At 51.4% G+C, this 19,502-nt stretch overlaps 1 protein-coding gene across 6 annotated transcripts in view; it reads left to right on the plus strand.

Moving 5' to 3' along the window:
• The first annotated feature begins 2,103 nt into the window (after window positions 1-2,103).
• Window positions 2,104-19,502, plus strand: part of TLR5 (toll like receptor 5) — a 46,432-nt gene continuing 29,033 nt past the window's right edge. The window contains exons 1-3 of one of the 6 annotated variants that reach the window (XR_006891187.1): window positions 2,104-2,809; window positions 11,209-11,373; window positions 14,143-17,136. The gene's annotated coding sequence lies outside the window, so the exon portion shown is untranslated. Of the gene's footprint in view, window positions 2,810-3,917; window positions 3,972-11,208; window positions 11,374-14,142; window positions 17,137-19,502 lie in introns of those variants that run through there. The other 5 variants (XR_006891188.1, XM_046679585.1, XM_046679586.1 and 2 more) reach the window with 5 other exon arrangements.

Below are 19,502 nucleotides of genomic sequence, written 5' to 3' on the forward strand. Positions count from 1 at the left end.
ATTCGAACTAACGAAACACTGGGCCGCCTGCAGCGGAGCGCGCGAACTTAACCACTCAGCCACGGGGCCAGCCCCTGCACGCAGGGTTAGTTTTAAGAAGCACTAATAAACCTTGGTGTTTGTATTTCCCTGAATCTTGTTTTGGTTGTTAACCTTTTTTTAAAAAAATGGAAATAGTCACTAATGCGTGTGTTTACAAGTTTATGGAGTTGTAATTTTGTCCTTTAAAATGAAGACTGCTAATATCATTCATTCGCTTACTCATTCCTTCACCAACAAATATTTATTGGGAGACACCTGTCAGGTGCTGGATATGAAGTGGGACAGATCAGACGCGGTTCCTCCACTCATGAGGCCTACAATCTATTAACTATTAAGGGGAGACTGACCCTGAGCCAATAAACACATCAATATAAAATTACGAATTGAGGTGAGAGTTGTAAGGAAAAAGAACAGGAGACAAATTAACAGGAGTGGCCTGACTCAGATAGAAGGGTTAGGGAAGTTCTCTTTGCAGAAGTGACATTTGAGGGGAGATTAAAGGATAGATATGAGTGAGCCATGCAAAGTCATAGGGAAGGGGCATTCCAGGCAGAAGGGGCAGCACGCGTGAAGTCCCTAAGCAAGCAAAGGGCAGCTGTGGGGCTGGAGCCTGAGAAGTGAGGGCTGGGAGACAAGCCTGGAGAAGCTGTCAGGGCCCTGGTCTGGAGTCTGGATTTTATTCTCAGTGCATAGAGAAGTCACTGAAGGTTTGAACAGGGGAGTGAGACAAATCTCCAAGAGGGCTCTGCCTGTGAGCACCTGTAGCATCCTGAGGGGTGTGGCTACTCTGGATGCTAATAGACAAAAAGCAAGTGACAGCCCCTTGGCCCTAAACAGCAAACACGGAGCACCAGCCCCTCCACTGCTACACTGGAGACAGATCATGGAAGCTCACTCAAGGACCACATGTGGGAAGATCCTAAGCTGTCCTGACCGTTCAGGTAGAGGCTGTCATCTCCCCCAATGACCTCATCTGTCCATAGATAGGGCCAGGTAGACAGGACCTAAGGGTCCTTCCAGGTCTGACACGAGGCCCTGGAGCCAGGTCACTGGAACCAGCATCCAAAGCCAGGAGTGGCCCTGGGGAGAGGGCTCTGGGAGTCCCTGGGAGGCTGCAACACTGCCTGGAACGTTCCTCCCTCTCCTACCCATGCCCAGCGCTCCTGCTCCTATGACTGGCAAGGCCCACGCTGGTCCTGCGGTGTCCGCCTGTGAAGCAGGGCAGAGCAGGGCAAAGGGAGCCACGTATGGAGCTCTCCCCACATGCTCTCGCTTCCGTGACAGAAAGGGAACCCTGGTCCTGCCCCAGCAGGGCATCATTTAAGGTCAGGCTCTGACTGCTGTGGCGCCCAGCTCTCCCTGGCCTCTCACTCCGCACAGCGCTGGGTTGAGTACCCCTCCATCTCCACAGCCCCCACAATGGGTTTGGGTTTGAGCAGGAAGGCGACCTCATCCCTCCTCATGCAGTCGCTCGAGACTGAGGCAATTTGTCGCTCACACTTCAAGCTGCTGGCCAAGGAGGAGAGCCGAGAAGTCTCTACAAGGAGATCCTCCGCAGGAACTAAGCGCCCGGCTTTGTTGTACAGCATCTTCCCACCTAGCCCCATCATATCGCCATGCTCCACCAGCCAGTGAGCGAGAGTGTCAGCTGCCCTGTGATCACCCCGGGCTCCCAGCGGCAGGTTAGTGGGGATGCGCGTTCATCCACCTGCACAGTCTGTGCCCGCACCCAACGCTCCCTCCACCCCGAGTCTTACTCAAGACAGCCCCATATCTGTCCTTGAACTGGGTTTCACCCCGGAGAGCCACTCCCCCTCTTTCTGATAGTCACCTCTCTTTAACCCTTTGGTTGTGGGGGCCCCTGGGGAACCGGTTTCTTTTCACACGTCCCTTTTCCTGCAAACTCCAGCAGAGGATGGGGGATGGAGGGTGGGGGTCGGGGCGCGGGAGGGGAGCAGAAGGACCACCGCGGGCCCCAGGAGCCCCAGGGTTGGAGCGCGAGGTCGCCCCACTCACCCAGGAGCGCGAAGAGGTTACCTGCCGGAGGGGCGGGGCCTGCCCGAGGGGGCGGGGCCGGCGGGGTCTTCCGGAGCCCGGCTCCCGGGGCGCCGCGCGTGCGGCCGGGAGGAGCGAGCGGAGGCGCGCGGCGCGGGGAGAGCTCCCCGGAGGTGAGCGCCCCCCAGAGGACCCGGGCCGGCGAGGGCCGGCGCCCCCCCGCAGGGGACGGGGCTGGGCCCGGAGTCGCCGGCGGCGCGGGGACCGGGCTGCCTGCGGCCGTCGGGCGCCTCTTCCCCTCCTGGGGCTTCCGGGGCTGCTTCCAGCTCCCCTCCCTGCGCCCGGCGTCCCATCCCGGACCGCGCTCTCCGCCCCTCGGGGGCCCCAGGGGTGGGGGGAGCAGGGCATGTGGATACCTTGTGCCCAGCAGGCGGGACACGAGGCAACCTCGGCTGTGAGGAAGACCCTTGCATCCGCACCTTGGAACGGGGATGTTGTCAGACTTGCTCATTTTCACTTTCGACCCCACCTTGGAAAGGGGCAGGTGGCTTCACTGTCTTCCTAGGAAACAGGAGACGGCCACCTCTAGCGGGGCCATGGAAATCCCAGAAATTACTGAGCTTCTCACGGAAAGGCCTTGAACCCGGAGCCCCATAGCGCCAGGTGGAGCGCCTGGCAGAGGCTGCGCGGTAAATATTGTTGGCCTTTGTGTTTAAAAGAAAATCTGCCTGTGAAGATAAGAGCACATTTGCAAAGCTCCTGGAAAACCGCGGTGAGAAGGGGTGAGGCTGGCTTTGGCTGATTGTCTTGGGGGTGAGGGCTGCTCCCCAGGAAGGCTGCTGAGGCCATGTTGGGTAGCAATCCGTGGCGGGAACTTTGTCCTTGCAGTGGGTTCGCTACGTGGAGTCCCCTTGTGTTTGGAACACACCTATCCAGCACGGGACCTACAAACACGTGGCTTCACTCCAGTGCCCTTCAGATAGATCCTGTTGCTAAGCAATGTCCCAGTTCTGGGGATGCCCCGTTTGGACGTCAGGTACCTCCGTGGTGCTGTCCTCTTGCTCAGTGCCTGGAGACTGGCATCCGGGATTACCTGCTGATGCTGTGCAGCTGCCCTGGGGAGCAGCCCGGCCCCTGCCAGACATGTGCCCTTCGATCATTTTTCCCTGCGTTTCACAAATCTGCCCAAGATCTCCTGGGCTCCCTGACTGGCTTCACCCTTGTTCTTGTGGGCAGAAGACAGTGGCCAGGAGCCTCCCGTGTGCCAGGCAGGGGCAGTCAGAAGGGAAGCCCTGGGGCAGAGCCCTCGGAGAAGGTCCACGGTGCTGATGCTAATCCCTTTGTTCTGGGATTGTGGGGAGGTGCTGGGGGACCCCAGAGGAGGGACCCAGGCCAAAGCTTATTACCAAGCATATTTTAATAATCACTATGGCCGCACCCATGCATATGAGCCTGACTGATCCGTCTACCCTGAGTGATGGCACGGGATCATCCCCTTGGGTGTTATAGCTCTGAGCAAAGCAAGAAGCTTTTAGATTCTGTTGTCTGAATGCAGAGCTGACCCTGCCAGGCTTTTGGTTTTGTTTCCAAGGAGGGAAAACTTTTGAGGAAGTTGTGCCCAGCATCTCAGCGCCTTCTTTGTTGATTTCCTTGCACCGGGAAGTTTGGCTTCGCTGAGTGTTGACATCAAAATAGGCCTGTTCGTGTGTCTCTGCGTGTTCACAGACTCAGACAGGAAATCACGGGAACATAGGGTTATGGAATCCAGATGTGTTTGTGTCACTCTTAGTGTTGTGGAAAAGAAGCAGAAGGCAGATCTCAATCTTCAGTCAGATCTCAAGCGTCCGCGATTCCTGGCGCCGGTTTTACAGCCACCAACGTGTGGGCCACCACCTCTGGTGTGCTCAGCTCTATGGGACCAGCTCACGTTTGAGGTATTGTTCCTGCCCTTCAGAACCTTCCAGATTTAGGGGAGGAGACAAACCCAGCACCTGTGAAATAATTAGAGAGCAATTAAGTGTGAAATGGTGTGCTACCATCTGCTAGTTCAAAGAAGACAGCCAGTGTGGGCTGGAAAAGGCAGAGAGGGCTTCGGGGAGCTACTCAGTCTTCAGCTGCATTTAGAAACAACAGTCAGGGACCAGGCCAGGCAGAGGGAAGGAAGCCCAAGGATAATATGGAGCTCAGAATAAGCAAAGGCACGCGCTGCCCACCAGACGCGGTCCAAATTCCCAGCATCCCTTTCCACTCTGGCCACTGCCACTCTCCTTGTGTCCCCTGCCACACTGACCTTCCAGAAGGTTCTGACCAGGCCTTTTTTGTATGCCTCTCTCCTTACACTTTCTCACCTGTGCCCAGGATGCTGTCAGGGCATCCTCTGCATTTTTAAAAAGCATCTCAGATGGCACCTTCTCCAATGAAAACTTCCCTGGCTGGCCCCTCCCGCAGTCTTCAGGCAGAGTAGGGGAATTCCTCTTTGTCCCCCATTACTCCCTGCCAGTTGAAGCTCTTGTCACCTTGTATTGCCCATTTAAGTTGAGGGGTCTTTGCCCCACTCACGGAGGCAGGGCTGTGTCTCACTCATCTTGTGATCCACTGAGCCAACGTTGGTGTCTAACACATAGCAGGCGTTTGGTATATGTTTCTTGATTGAAATCCAGCCATATGTAGGGCACAGTGAAGAACTTCACCTACTTGGAGCAGAAGGTGTGGGTTGTGTTATTATTGGGAATTTAAGATTGGATAAATTTGGTGGAGCCAAATCCTGGAGACATTTGAGTTTAATGCAGCAGCAATACCCAAATCCTCTGCAGCCCCACTGCCCTCAGAATGGAATACAAGGTCTTTCTTGGGCCCCAAGTATCCTCTCCAGCCTCAGCTCCCACCTTGAACTCACTCTTCAACCTTGTGAGCCACTCTGACTGAAGGGGACTCCCAGACCTGGGCTCCTGCCTCTCCCTTGACCCTGATGTTCAGCAGCCTCTGCCAGGACTGCCCACTGCCATCCCTAGCTTACTCCTCCTGGTCCTTAGGACTCAGTGTCTTTGTCCTCTGGGAGCAGAGGTTCCCTGGGGCTGGCTTTTCGCATCCTCCTCTGTGCTCCACTGCATCGCGGGCACATCATCTGACAGCATCAAGCCCTGTGGTGGCTGCCTCCCTGCTCATGGCTGTTAGCTCCCTGAAGGCAGTGGTTGGGCTCATCCTTGATGAACATCATTCCCCATCCTTGGCTAACATTGTTCCTGGGAGATGGTGCCCAATAAACATGTATTGGATGGAAGGCGGGACCAGGGTGATGAAAATGTAAGAGGAAGGACAACTCTAGAGACATATGGAAAGGGAAATAAATGGGATTTGGTGATTAGTTATACAAAGAAAGTAAAGGAGAAGGTTGGCTTATGACCTGCGAGGCAGGTGGAGGTGGTGCCACACGAGAGTTGGGTCCCTGGGCCAGGGAGAGGTCCACTTACATGCTTCTGAGTGCCGTGTTTCTGTTTTCTGGAGGATTTTCAAAATTCCAAATATTATGAAGTCACCATGGGGCATATTGCATCTGAAGTTATATTAGGACATTCAAGGTGGGGGTATCTGCTGAAATACGTGCTTCGAGTACAGGTGATGTTAGGGCTAGAGAGAGAGAGAGAGAGAGATCTTGGAGTATAGTGGGGCAGGTCCAACTTGCGAAAGCAGATGTGACCCCTGAGAGAAGAAGTGTCAGCCACGAACAAGGTCTTGGGGAGAACCTACAAGCCAGGGGCATGGGAGAAGGAAGGAACTGGAACTAGTAGAAAACAGAATGTCCGAAAGCAAATCAGGGAAGCCCAGGACGGAGATGTTTCAGGATGAAATAGGCGACCACAGCTGTGTGTGCTAACGAAGAGAGTGGGAAATTCCCACAGGGATGGATGAGAAGGAGGCGAATTCAAGAAGGGAGCCCCCGTAGGAAAGCCAGATCTCAGGGAGTCAGAGAGAGCCAAGTTCATGGGCAATGGGAACATTGGGTGGAGTCTTCAGACTTCCTGTCTGAGGAATTTGGCTGTTAAAGAAAGGATAGATTCTTGCTCAGCATGACCAGAGGAGTGGTTGTGTCAAGTAATTTTCTCTGTTTGTTTTATGATAAGAAAAATCTGACCAGGGTTGAAAGTAGGAGGCAAGGGGCCCATTTACGCTGAAGAATATGGATAAAGGCCCCTCTTCACGTTGATTATATTTCTTTTAAACCTCCCTCCCTTCCTTCCCCTCCCCCACAAATGTCCCAGAGAACTTTCATTTGGCTCATCTCCAAAGTCATGCCATGGCTACATCCCACAATGGGATGTTGCAACGCGGAAGTAATTGGTTCTCGCCTCCCTGGCCCGTGGTAAACTTGTCTCAGATGCCCCAAAGTCACCTTTCCTTCCTAAGGATGCTGGCCAGACATTTTCTCCCTTACTGTGCCCCAATTAATAACACCAGTAATAATAGCAAACACCTAAACAGCATTTACTCTGAGCCAGACACTGTTCTGAGTACCTATGAGGGGGGTATTGTTATTATTCTCATTTTTCAGTGACAAAAATGAGGCCCAGGGAGCTCACCTGATATCACAGTGATGAGTGGTGAGCCAGGATTCAAACTGGACACGTGGGGCTTCAGGGTCCAGGCGCTTAAACGACTCCAGTAATTCAAGAGAAGCACATTCATACTTGCCCATAGATTGAAGGAGACGTTCCTGACCCTGTTACAAGATTCATAGTCCTGGCTCTGCTGACGGCATGACTTGTCCACGGGCACCAAACCAGTTATCTCTCTGGACCCAGCTTCGTCGTGCATTAGACTAGCTTTAATAGTCAATAAATAATTTAATAGTCAACAAATCGACCACGTGCAAGGCATCACAAGGGACCCAAAAATATGAGCTACATGTCCGATCTCATTTAATCTTCATCACTACTCCATTTTGTTGACTGGGAAACTGAGCCGGCATTTGAACTTCAGTCACCCATAATAAAGGCAAGATCTAAATCCGCTTTCAGCCTTGAATTTCTCTGATCTGAGATTCCCCCTTGTCTTGGTCAGAGACTCCTCTGGTTCTAGATAATTCCAAGGCTAACTTTATTTTCTTTCCCAACATGCAAAACGAAAGGATAGCGAGTATGAATCTCTAACACGCTCAGGCGTGCAAGAAATACTGCCTCTCCTTTCATTTCCTGGATATCAACTTAATATTTGTTTGAAGGCTTCATCTCACCAGACTGGTGACAACAGAAACTACCCCAGGGTTGTGTCACAATTTCCGGATCTTATGCGTTGCCCAGACCTGGGGGCAGGGATCCCAGAGATCCCGCTCACCAGGCTGGTCCACACAGGTTACCACTGAGCATGTCCCCACTCCCTGGCCAGTCTCTGCTGCTTCTTGACCACACAGCCAGCTCTCTGGAGTCTTGCTACCGTCCTGTCCTTCTGGGACCCACAGACCTATTTTAAAACCCTTCCTGTTTATTCTAGCCTCTCTGCTTCTCCCCGCCAACCCCCCCCCTCTCTTTTCCTCCCAGAAAAGCCTCTGTGTCTTCAACCTAAGGGCCTTTTTGAGAAATCAAAGCCAGAAGAACTTGCAAGCTATTTCTGGGTACACTCCTGCCACATACCTGGCCTGGGGCAGTGATGTTGGGAGACTGCCTGAGGGCTGGAGGTGGGCAGGGAGAGGCGGAAATACAAGGAGTGAAAAAAGTTTTGTAATCTCAAAATATTATCCAGCCACAGAAGCAATCCCCTCTGAGAGTAAATTCTTAGGGAGGAAAAAGTTGCTATTTAAGGCCAGGATGTATGTGTGTCCATTTTATTTATTCATTTTATCGGTACATTCATAACATTGTTTTCCACCAAGACTCATTAATTGGCCAAAAGGGAGAGTGAACGTTCCACTCCAGGGAAGATCGTGCCCTGGTCTGTGATTGCTGTCATGAGCTCAGCAAGTTTCATTAGATCATTTTAGAGTTTACAGCATATGAAAATGCTCCCAGTTCACCCTCGCCATGGTACGCGTGCAGAAACAGCACAAGGGAAGTTAAACTCAACAAGGATGCCCAAGGGGTGATCGGAGGACAATGGGAACCCAGGTTCCCCCTCACCCAGCCCAGTGTTTTTGCCGTGATCTCATGCATCTTGGAAGTTACCACCAACAGCAGGTTGGAGCCAAATGTCTTGATGACTCCATCCCCACTCAGACTGGAGCACAGCCACCCTGGGCAGCCCTGCCCAGGGCAGCTTCCACACTCCATGAACCTCCCTGGGGGCCCAAGATGCTGGACACATAGCAGCAACATGTGTTTCCAGCAGAGGTCTGGTTCCCAGCCCCGCCTAGCCCGGCTCACAGCCCCTGGGGCACCGCCAACAAAATCATCTTTCCTCCTCTGCCCCTGGCAGGCCTGGAGACACAGGACCCCCTCCTTCTGGCCTGACTCTCTCCGTCCCCCTTCCCTCACCTTCCCCGGGGTCCGGAGGTGGGGGTGGAGGCGTGTTCTCCATGCTTTTGCTAACCCAGCACAGACTCCACATCCTCTCAGGACAGTTCTCAAGTGTTTCATCATATCTCTTCACATTTCCATTCTCTGTGTCTAACGGATCATAGTTTAATAAGGTTTCTTTTCCCGTGCCTCCCCCAACTGCTTCCAATTCACATCACAATGCAAACGATTATTGCTGCTCTTAGCAGATTGTCTGTGTCGTGATTTTCAGGGGATGCAATATCAGACTTCTCAGTGCTCTCCTGCTCTGGCTCCTGACCTTGGAGTTGCCCATCAACATGCCAGGTTTAGCTGAGTTGCCTTCAGGGACCCTGTCAGAGCCTCTGATGTTAATTTTCTAGTTGAGAATATTGGTGCTGCCTGAACGGGAAGACAGGTAGACATGTTCAGTTCCTTGGCGCGCTATCTTTTCCCAAAGATTTTAAATGTGTCATGCTAGTTGTTAGTTTTTAATAATCGCTCGGATGGAATTTTTTCTTTCAATCAGATGCTTTAAAACTGCGTGCTCAGTAGTTCATCATGCGGGGATGAAGAGCAGCCATTCTGCACCTAAACCATTTGGGTTTTCCACATACTGTCTTCAGAGCATCAATGCCTCTGGATGCTGCTGGTTTTGTTGTTTCATGGTTTGGGGGACCGACCCATGAAGATGTTAAAGAAAACAGGAAGTTTTTACATAATCTCTGACGAGTGCAGAAAAGAGAAAGACCAAACCACCCCAGTGTATTGAGAAATTGTTTCCTTCTGTTCCCCTTCAGTGGTTTCTAAAAGGAATCCATTTCCAGTGAGGCATGGTTGGATAAATGATGTCCATCTGCTTAAGTAAGCAAGAAATATGAAAGGATTATGCATTAATAACTGGATTTGCTGGTTCAGGCACTGGGGTGTCCTCAGAAGCCACCAATGATGCTTCCCTGGGGGAAGTAGAAACTGTTATTGTTGCTGTTGTACAGATGATTAAACTGATGCTCAGAGTGGTTAAGCACTTGCTCAAGGTCACACAGCTATTGAATTGTGGAGCGAGGATTTGAATCCAGCTACAGACTTAGTTGCCATTCGGATCTTTCAAAAAAAGTCAAAATTGTGTGCACTGCAAAACAGATACAGAGCTTCAAAGGGTGCTTGGGGATGGGGGTGGATAATTCCTTCTAAAGTGCATGCTCCAGAAGAAACGACAGCACAGTTCTGTTTTGAAATCCAGTGGTGAGCTCCTCTGCCTCTGCTTTAGGAAGGGCCGGCCTGCCAGGAGCACCTGGGTGCTCTCTCACGTAAGCAGGCAATAGGAACTTATCCGCGCAGCTCAGTTCCCAGCAGCTCCCGGCCTCCACCGCCCCCAGCTCAGCCTCTCCCTGGGGCGCAGTTCCGCGGCTCCTCCCCTCGGTCTCCGCCCTTTGTGCGCCCCCTGCTGGTCTCCAGGAGAAGCGCCTGTCTTGGGACCAGAGAAATTGCAACCAAGTCCTCCTATTTCCCTTGTCTCCGAGTAAAACGCTGTGATCTGTCCCGCTCCCCCGCCTCAAAGCTTCAACTGATCCTCTTTGAGCAACCAGCTGAGGCTTCCTCCTTCAGGGCTGAGAAGAATTGGGAGTGAATGTATATTCATAGCCCCCATCTCAAAGTGATCATGTGACCACTTGGTGAATCTTCATTCCCAGGAGAACCAGGCAGCCTGAGGAGTGAGCAGTGAGGTGATTAACAGGTCTCTTGAGTCCTTACCGCTCAGATTGTGATCAGCGAACCAGCAGCATCAGTATCACCTAGAGGCTTGTCAGAAAGGCATCGTCTCTGGTCCTACCGCGGACTTGCTGAGTCAGAAGCTGCATTTCAGCAAGATCTCCAGGTAGTTTGCATGCAGTCACCCTTTGAGGCTCTGTGTCTGTTTGCAGTGTACACAATTTTGAATTTTTTGAAAGACCCGAATGACAACTAAGTTTGTAGCTGGATTCAAATCCTAGCTCCACAATTCAATAGCTGTGTGACCTTAGGCAAGTGCCTAACCTCTCAGAGCATGTTTAATCATCTGTAAAATGATGAAAAGCACTATACATCAATTTTTTAACTTTCAGGGCCCTTCTCATCCTGAATCTGAGACTCAGGAATTCCCCAGTGTCTCCTAACTCAGCCATAATTTTCCTAGCTGTACTGCTCAGAAATGTCCAACTCTGATGGCCGACCTAGCTATGTTCTTCCCTAGAAACCTTCAAGTTCTCTGCTCACCGTGGAGTGGACAGTGGATTGTCCTCATCCTTGTGTGTGAGTCCTCAGTAACCAAGTGACCACAGAAATGTCATGGGAGGGACTTTTAGGTCCAAGGAAGACGTTCCTAACCACCACAGTGATTTAAGAAAAATGCATTGGACTATGAAAGTGTAGCGTTTCCCTCCCTGGAGTTCAAAGGAAGAGAGCTGCCCGTCCCACCGACTGGCTTAGACTCCTCCTTCTGACCCAGAGGCTGGGCCTGAGGTTTTTCAAGGTCCCTTCAGCTCTGATGCGCTATCCGCCTTGACTTACAAAACGGTCTTGATCTTCTCTAATTAAAATCCCACTTAATCAGAGACACACCTAGAGTTTTAAATTCTTCTACAAAGAAAATTTCTGCATGGCTAGAAAAACACCTGTACTGTTTTTTTATTTCTCCCTCTTAACTAGCTTTCCTATTCTTCCTTAGGAAAACAAAAGCTCTTTCTCCTGATTCACCAAAAAAATGCTGACCAGCATCCTCATGGTGATGAGGTTCCTATAGCCTGAGGAACTAAAGCCTTTAAAGAACCAGGGGACCCCATGTGCCCCTAGATGAGAACAGATTAGAAGCCGATTGTGTTAGGCCTGGGAGGTAAGTACTCCTGATAGAAATAAACCTTCTTCCAAATATTCATGAGGACAAAATATTACTGGGGTGCTTAAGTTGTGCTGCATTCTGCGGGGGATACCACATGAGTAAAACTGGGTCTCTGCCCTCAAGAGATTGACAGTCCAGGGGGAAGGCGTAATGTCATAAAAATGCCATCATGGAGACATCAACAAACTATCAATGGAGATAAAGTGTGCCTGTAGAAATATGAGGACTGTTTCATGGAAGAGCTGGCCTCTGAGGTGGCCTTGAAGACTGAGTTGGAGTTGGATAAGTGGATGAGAAGCATTTGAAGCCCAGGGACCAGCCTAAGCAGAGAAATCCGGTGGAAGCCAAGCTCTGAAAAGGCAAGTCATCCCTGGAGCACAGGGCAAGACTGTGGACACGGCCGGGAAGGGAGCTTGGCTTCAGTTTCCCCCTCTGTCATGTGAGAGGGTTCAAGCACTACGGGCCCTCGCTGATCAACCACTCCAGGATGAGGGTGCAGCCCGCGGGGCAGGACCCTGAAGTCTTATGCTCCGAAGAATTTGCCCTTCGTTGCCATCAAGAGCCAGCGAAGACCTCTGCTCAGAGCTGTGCTCAGCAAGCTCCCTCAGGCAGCTGAGTGAGAGATGTGTGCGTCAGGATAAGACTTCTGATGGGGGACTAGCCAGGCAGTGGTCCAGGAGGGAGACAGCAGGCTGTGAGGCTGAGCAGAGACAGCACAATTGGAAGAGGGGGTGGGAAAGGGGACCGGCCTGGTGGCTCAGTGGTTAAGCGTGCACATTCCGCTTTGGCAGCCCAGGGTTCACCGGTTCGGATCCTGGGTGCAAACATGGCACTGCTTGGCAAGCCATGCTGTGGTAGGCGTCCCACGTATAAAGCAAAGGAAGATGGGCACGGATGTTAGCTCGGGGCCAGTCTTCCTCAGCGAAAAGAGGAGGATTGGCAGCAGTTAGCTCAGGGCTAATCTTCCTCAAAAAAGAAAATAAAAAATTTAAAAAACGTAAAAGATCGGTTGCTATTTTAAAAAAAAAAAAGAAGGGAGGGGAATTGATGCTGGCAGTGTCCTGAGGTGAATGTCACATACTGTCTACTGTTGCACTGATGTCACACTGTGGGCGATTCGGAAGCTGGTGGGACCTCCCTCACACAGTTAGATTTGAAGAATACACACACTGAAGATGGAAATAGGGGTCCATAGCCAAAGATGAATATGAGGCGACGTTGGACCAATTAGAAGGGGCTCCGAAAGGCTACAGCCCCAAATGCTCTGAACTTAGGGGAAATGCTACAGATGCCCAAAAGGATATTTCAAGGTCTGTCCAGAGGAGGAAGGAGAAGGAAGGGACAGGCTCACTCTCAGAAGCTGATGGTATAACCCTAAGAGATAACCCCTGTCTGGTAGGAGGGAAGAGAGCAAGAGAGATGGGACTGCTCTGAAAGTCCCCAGGCTCCCGCGTGGACCAGTCCATCCAAGGGACTCAGCTCAGACAAGCCTTGGCACCCTGGCAGCCATTCCTGCAGAACAGGAAGAGGGAGGGAGCACCCAGATGCAGGAGGCGGCAGATTCACTCCGTCAGTGGATATTTGCTGACATACTGCAACCCAGGTGCTGGCGACGTGGCAGTGAGCCAAAGAGAACAAAACAGTACCTGCCCCCAGGAATGAAATTCTGACTTACGCGAAGGGACGCAGGTGGGCTTTTAAGCTACAAACGATGAACTTGACAGCGATTATGGACAAATTTGTAGAAGAGATTTAGAGATGGTCTGCAGCTCTGAGAAACTGCAGTGGCAACCCCTGCGTGTCGGCATAGGTTCAGGAACAGCAAGCCACATCAGACTCAGCTCGTTTCCATCCTGACGGGGTCACCAGCTTCCAGCAGCTCTGGGTATTGGGCGAGGCATTTGACAGAGTTCCTCGTGCGATTCCTGCCACCCCTGCTCCGCTGCTGGTAGCATGCAGACTCCACCTCAAGGGGTAATATCTCCTGAGGCCTGATTCAGTAGACATGCTTCGTGTCATGGAATCATACGCACTTGGAGATGCGTGCGGACGGACCCTGATGAGACCACTGAGCATCAGGAAGTAAATTAACCATTCTGAGGTCGTGCCAGTACGCGGGGACCTAACGTGCTGAGTTTCTGATTCCTCTTCAGAGAACAATCCCCACTTGTCAGACTCACCCTGCAGCATTAATCTGTGATGCTCAGGAAGATACTAAAGCCTGTCTGTGCTCCTGTGACAGGGCTGAGGAGAAATGTGGGTGAGGAGCACACTGTGCTTTTTGCCTGCATGAACAGACTGTCTGCTCCTGGCCATGGAGTGCCTTTTGCACTCAGTTTGCACAAGTGAGCCACCCGCTCTGACTGCGCCAGCCTGAGTGTGAGCTTCCCTCACCCTGGCCACACCCTCTTGACCCCAGAGCCCACCTCCCAGTGGCACTGCCAGGCACTACCCCCTGGATTACTGGTGAGCCCTCCTTGTGGGCATTGCTATATGGACACAGTGAGTCATCCAGTGGCTGCAGCATGCTCCAGGTCAAGGGTGAGGCCTTCCTTATCTTCTAGAAATAGGAAGCAAAGTGAGTTGCGTCTGAGAGGGCTGAGGCAATATGGGGTGGGTGAGGGAAACTGGTGAAGGGTTGGAATTACTCCTGAGGGGGGAGGCGAGAGGGGGCTATGGAAGTTGTGTTGAGTGCACAGCGGGATTGGACACTGCACCTTTGTGTGGCACCAACGCACACTATTGTGTGGGTTTTTCTGACAGAGCTCGGCCACCAGGCGTCGACATGGAAGGCAGGCAGCTGGTGTACACAGATGGCATGGAAGAGCAAGGAGGCATGAGAGTCGAAGAGGGTTTGAAGAGGAGTTCCGTGGGGTCTAGAATGATGGAGAGGTGTAAGAAAGCGGATCCATGTAACGGGCAGGGAAGGCTCAAGGGGTATTATGAGGCCCTCAGACGGTCGGTGCAGTGGAAGGAAGGGCGTGAGAGACCCAGAAGTGGGAAGCTGTGATGAGAGAGTGGGCATTTCAAAGAGGGGCCCGTGTCCTTCCTGTGGAAGTCGAAGAGGGCAAGGGGCTGAGAGGCTAACTTCCACTGGGAGCCAGGCCAACGCCGTTTGTGATGTGGGGAAGTGTCCACAAGGTCAGCAGATGCTGACTGAGGGGGAGGCTACAGCAGCACCCCTGGGCTGAACCACTTGGGGAGCCACCAGAGGCCCTGGGCTTAGAGGGCAGCAGACAGAGCTGTGCGGGTGGGCTTAAGTAAGTTACTTCACTTCTCTGGGCCTCCGTTTCCTCATCTGTGTAAGGGGACAACAATTGTCCCTACAAAAGCTTGGGGGGACGAGGGAAGGGAGGAAGCTCAGGGCTGTGTGGGGTGAGTGTACCGGTGCAGGCAGCTCACTGTATGCTGGTGGTGGTGTTAGTGCCATGGAGCAGATTCTGACTCCTAGCCCCGCTGTGCACAGCAGAGCAGGGCCCTGCCTGGTCTTCTTGTGCCATCCTCTCACCTTCCAGCGCTCTGTCAGACAGTTCTCCACAGCCGTTCATAGGGTTTTCATGGAAAATTTTTTCGAAGTGGACGGCCAGGTCCTCCATCCTAGTCTGTCTTAGTCTGGAAGCTCTGCTGAAACCTGTCCACCAGGGGTGACCCTGCTGGTATTTGAAATCCTGGTGGCACAGCTTTCAGCATCCCAACCATGTGCAGCCACCACAGTATGACAACTGACAGATGGCTGGTGTGGTTCCCTGATGGGAAACAAACCCGGGCCAAGGCAGTGAGAGAGCCGGATCTTAACCACTGCTCCACCAGGGCTGGCAGATCATGTTGTAGTTAGTAGAATATATTTCCTTCCTCCCTCCAGACTCGAGACCAGTGGTTCTCAGAGGCAAGTGTGTCACACAGAGGGCTTGATGAGACAGCCTGCTGGATCCCCACCCAGGAGCTTCTGGTTCGCTAGGGCCAGGCGGGGGCCCAAGAATTTGCAGTGATCATTAGCCCCAGGTAATGCTGCTGCTGAGGTCTGGGGACCTCCCTTTGGGCATCACTGCTCTACTGTCTCAGGAGACCGTGAGCCCCTTGTGGGCAGGGACTCCTCAACATCCAGCACAGCGATCTGCACATAGTGGGACCTCAGCTGGGGAAGAGATTCTCTAGGACAGGCACAAACTCTAATGACAGTAGCTGGTCGCCTCGAGAAGAGGTGGTGCTGAATGAAAAAGAGGTCCCTCCGGAAGAGCCTCAAAGTCATGGTGGTTTATGAAGGAAGCTAGAACCATATTTGGGGAGCACATTCTGAGGTTCCTGGCAGGACAGTCACCCACATGTCTGTCTTATTGCAACCATTGGCAGAGGCAGAATGCTGGGCTGGCAGGACTGTGGCCCTCGCAAGGTTTTGGACGTCATGGTGCTGGTTTGCTGGCTTGCTCCAACGGCATGCTGGATTCTGCATCTAGAGAATGCATCTGCCCCGGGAACGGTTCACCTTGTCCACTGGCCTTGAGCCTTTATCCAAGGCTGAACTTGCATTTCATACTCACGTTTGGACTCAGTCCAGGATTTGTTAATGCTAGGTGAACTTTGGAGAAACCCTCCCAAGCACCCATTTGGAAATGAATGAACTATTTTACTTAGACAGCGAGTGCTCCATGCCCAGTGCTCCAGCCGCCACCCGCCAGGAGATGCATTCCCTTTCTAGCCTTGCGGCCCAGCTCAGAATCCCAGGTCCTGCCAAGGAGCCCATTACTAGTATTATTTGTTAAGGATCAAGCATTACATTAGCACAGGAGCCACCCGGAACCCAGCCAGATGGATTTGCAGGCTAATTGTGGTGTCCGGGGAGCAGAGGCGCCCAGAAGAGCAGGCCGCCTGTTTCCAGTGGAGACAACATGGCCCGTAGCTCGCCCAGGCTCTGCTGTCCAGGCAATTAAGCCAAGAGAGGGAAGCTGCTCCATTAATGGCTGGGATTCAAGCTAAATGAATTCAACTCAGATGAAAGGGATCCTGACCCTTCTCTCTCCAGTCTTATTGTCTTAATTAACAGCACTTGGCAGGGGCATCGAGGCCCACACTGATTGTTGTTGCTCTTGCCCCCTCGGAGCCCTAGACACCACTTAGCCCAGACTTAGTAATCAAAACTCAATGCTCAACAGCCTCAGGATTTTCTCACCATCCCTTCTTCCTCTAAGACGTTGAGAGGGTGCCTGAGTTGGAGGGCGTCCTTTGGACCAGCGTTTCTCAAAGCATGGCCTGAGAGGCACGTGCCTCTAAGTACCCAGGATAAGGCTATAAAATGCCCTTTCCGGGCTCCCCCAGGCCTGCAGAGCCTGAATTTCTAGAAGTCAGCCTCAGGTATCGGTAGTATTGGTTTTTTCTCTTTAATTTTGTCTTTTTAATGGTGGTAAAATATACATAATATAAAAGTCACCATTTTAACTATTTTTAAGTGTACAGTTTAGTGGCATTAAATTAAGGACATTCACCTTGTGGTTGTAACCGTCACCCATCCATCTCCACAACTTTTCATCTTCCCACACAGAAACTCTGTCCCCATTAAACAATGACTCCTGTTCCCCACTGCCCCCAGCCCTGGCAACCACCATCCTACTCTCTGTCTCTATGAATCTGACTACTCTAGAGACCTAGTGTAAGTGGAGTCATACACTATTTGCCTTTCTATGACTGGCTTATGGCACTTAGCATCGTGCCTTCAAGGTTCATCCATGATGTAGCACGTGACAGGATTTCCTTCCTTTTTAAGGCTGAATAATATTCCATTGTACGTATACACCACATTTTGTTTATTTATCCATCTGTCCATGGGCATTTGGATTGTTTCCACCTGTTGGCCATTGTGAACAGTGCTGCTGTGAACGTGGGTGTGTAAATATCTGTTTGAGTCCCTGCTTTCAATTCTCTCCGGTGTAGACCCACAACTAGAATTGCTGGGTCGTGTGGTTGTTCTACGTTTAGTTTCTTGAGTGTTTTAAAGCACCCTGAGTGGTTCTAAGGTGTGGGCAGGCTTGAAACCACAGGACCAGGTGATCAGACTGTCTGCATCTGGAACCACCTGGAGACATTTGACAACTGCAGATGCCCACGCTACACCCAGACCAACTAAAGCATCTCTCAGACAGGACCCAGGCACCTGTCTTTTAAAAAATCCCCTGGCGAGGGGCTGGCCCCGTGGCCGAGTGGTTAAGTTCGCGCGCTCCGCTGCAGGCGGCCCAGTGTTTCGTTGGTTCGAATCCTGGGCGCGGACATGGCACTGCTCATCAAACCACGCTGAGGCAGCATCCCACATGCCACAACTAGAAGGACCCACAATGAAGAATATACAACTATGTCCTGGGGGGCTTTGGGGAGAAAAAGGAAGAAAATTAAAAAAAATCTTTAAAAAAAAAAAAAATCCCCTGGCGATTCTAAGATGCAGCCAAGTTCGAGAACCATTGGTTTACCCCAATGATTCTCAAAGTCGAATGTGTATAAAATTCACAGACTTGAGTACAGATTCCTGAGGCCCACCCGTGAGAGAGTCTCATTGAATTGGCTACAGGGAGCCTGGGCTGCTTTGCTCTGCAGGCTTCTCGGGCGACTCCAATGTGTAGCTGGGGCTGAGAACTTCTCATCTTGTTCAGCCCTTCATTGACACCTGAGCATGCTGAGGCTGCTGGAGGTGACACGACCCAGCCCAGTCTCTGAGCCTTGGGACTTGAGTCTGCACCGGTCCCCAGGGCTGACTCCCAAGCCAGTCCCACAGTTCTCCGAACTCTACCACGCAGGTGTGGAGGGAAGACTCGTATATAGAACATGCATCTTGTCTCCTGTTAATTTGAACTGTCAGCCTTGAATCAGAGTACAGTCAGTTCCGCTCTAACACTAATTTTGAAATAACAAATTTGTGCCAACATGACTGACACCTTAAGAAACAAAGTTGATGTATTAGGGATGATTATTGAACAATATTAACATAGTAGTGAATGTGAATTTCACATTTGTTTATATGCCATTTGTTTAAATGAAGAAAGCTGTACCTAGGTGAACTGACCTACAGATGAATAAACAAGATACACCTCAGAAATCCTCCAGCGACCTCCGTCCTCCACGTGTGTTTTGACGAGTGTTACGACTTTCTGCCTGATGCCACATAATCCCTCTCTGCACCACTTCCACAAGCAGCCGTCAGGTCTTATTCAAGGCAAAGAGATATTTATTGCAGTGTTTGTGTATTTCTTAACCATGCACCATGTTTAAACTGGGCTACCATTTTTATTAGTTTTTTTAGGTGCCACTGATGACATATGTGAGTGTTGTGTGCTGGCCCCTCTATTCCAGAAGCCTGTGGTTTCATTGTGGGATTTTGCACAGCACGGTCATTTTTAGGAGGGAGAGCGTACGTCACCTGATGGCAGAACTAATAGTATAAGTAGCTGCACGTGTTGCTTCTCATAATCTTTTTAATAATGATTTAGGAGCGCGCTGCCCCTGTCCCTCTTGTTTCTCCCTCTACCGGGCTTCTAGAACTCGACTTCTGACCCCACTAGATGGCGCACTCCTCTGAGGGGGTCAGACCCTCCTCTCTGCCACCTGGACCTTGGAAGAAGCAAGTGGCCCGGGCTGCACAGGCCTCTTCTGGGCCTCACCCCCTACACACACACCCCTCCCGCTCCCTCCGGCTTCAACCCATTTAGGGTTTGGGGTTTTAGGTGACTTGCTCTTCTCTCTTGGATTCTCCTGTGTCCATACCTGTTCTCTCTTGCTACCTGCACGCTCCGCTCTCGGACTCCCATCTTTCTGAGGCTGGCTTGGGTCTGTGCCTTCCGGTTCTCATCTTTAGATTCGGTTTACCCTGCATCAGACTCATTCATATTTAACTTCAACCTATTTTGGCTTCTGGTTCCCATTCCAGGACTCTCCTGCTTGTGTGGTCCCCGTCCCCATCTTCTGCCTTCATGAGCTCCAGGCTCCCATCAGCTCACCTGGCTCTGCTCTCCTGTCCTGGCACTTGACCCATAGAGATAAAGATGTAGTTATTTCCTGCTTTTCTGCATTTCATAAGAAAATAACTCTGCATGGTATCTTTGTAATACAGCATAAACCCGAATAATTTTCTTTAAAATCTATTT

Source organism: Equus quagga, chromosome 12 (genome assembly GCF_021613505.1).
Source record: "Equus quagga isolate Etosha38 chromosome 12, UCLA_HA_Equagga_1.0, whole genome shotgun sequence".
NCBI lineage: Eukaryota > Metazoa > Chordata > Mammalia > Perissodactyla > Equidae > Equus > Equus quagga.